This window comes from Benincasa hispida, unplaced genomic scaffold, assembly GCF_009727055.1.
Source record: "Benincasa hispida cultivar B227 unplaced genomic scaffold, ASM972705v1 Contig32, whole genome shotgun sequence".
NCBI classification, from domain to species: domain Eukaryota; kingdom Viridiplantae; phylum Streptophyta; class Magnoliopsida; order Cucurbitales; family Cucurbitaceae; genus Benincasa; species Benincasa hispida.
In genome coordinates this window covers 341,167-342,112 of record NW_024064797.1, presented here as the reverse complement: position 1 = coordinate 342,112, position 946 = coordinate 341,167, and positions in this window count along the sequence as shown.

The window sequence follows — 946 nt, the reverse complement described above, 5'->3', positions numbered from 1 at the left end:
AGATCCGACCAGTTGTATACCCGATCGATGCTCTTTGCAGAGACCCCTGCTACCGGTGGACCAACCCTGAGAGGGAAGCTCTTCCTACCATTGAAACCATCCTATCCGGCAAGCAGATCTCCATCGAATCTGTGTCAAGACATTGGCACCGGTTTGTATCTATTCTATATCTCTTTCATTGTATTCCATATTTTCTTTATCTCTTCATTCACACATCATGCATTAAACACTTAGTAGAAATATTGAATGTTTCGATAGATTTCATTTACCTTTCTCTATCTATTTTCGTTCACCCATTAGTCACTTTCTCCATGATGTTTTCTTAATCCATTGATAAGCAATATGAATCACCAAGGACTTAATATGAGTGGTTTTTGGTATTTTGCAGGACAGATCTCATTGTACTGGCTGTTTAACGTGGAGAGCAGCCTAATGGTGTATGAGTTCTGGTGCTGAACCAGAATTCGTAGCTGACCCTAAGATCGAGCAAACTTTTCATGTGAGGATACGCCAGAATAGGAACGGACAGAAAAAGGCAGCCAACATGGCAAATAATAACAATAACGCGGTGCCAGAAGTAAATTAAGGGGTTGTTCGATCGGCCCAGGATCCCGTATTCTTGGTAGCCGATCGCAATATCCCAATGTGAAACTATGCGACACCCAACCTGTACGATTTTTTGCCTAGAATCTCAAGGCCAACTGTTGAGGAGAATGCCCGTTTTGAGATCAAGCCAGTCATGTTACAAATGATCCAGAACGTAGGGCAGTTTGGGGGTCTGCAAGGTGAAGACTCGCATGCCCACCTGACCAGCTTCGTGGAGATGTGCGACAGTTTCTCCCTACCTGGCGTAACTCCAGAGAACATTAGGTTATATCTGTTCCCTTACATCTTGAGGGATGAGGCTAAGAGATGGTCTTATTCACTAGAGCCCAATGAAATCACG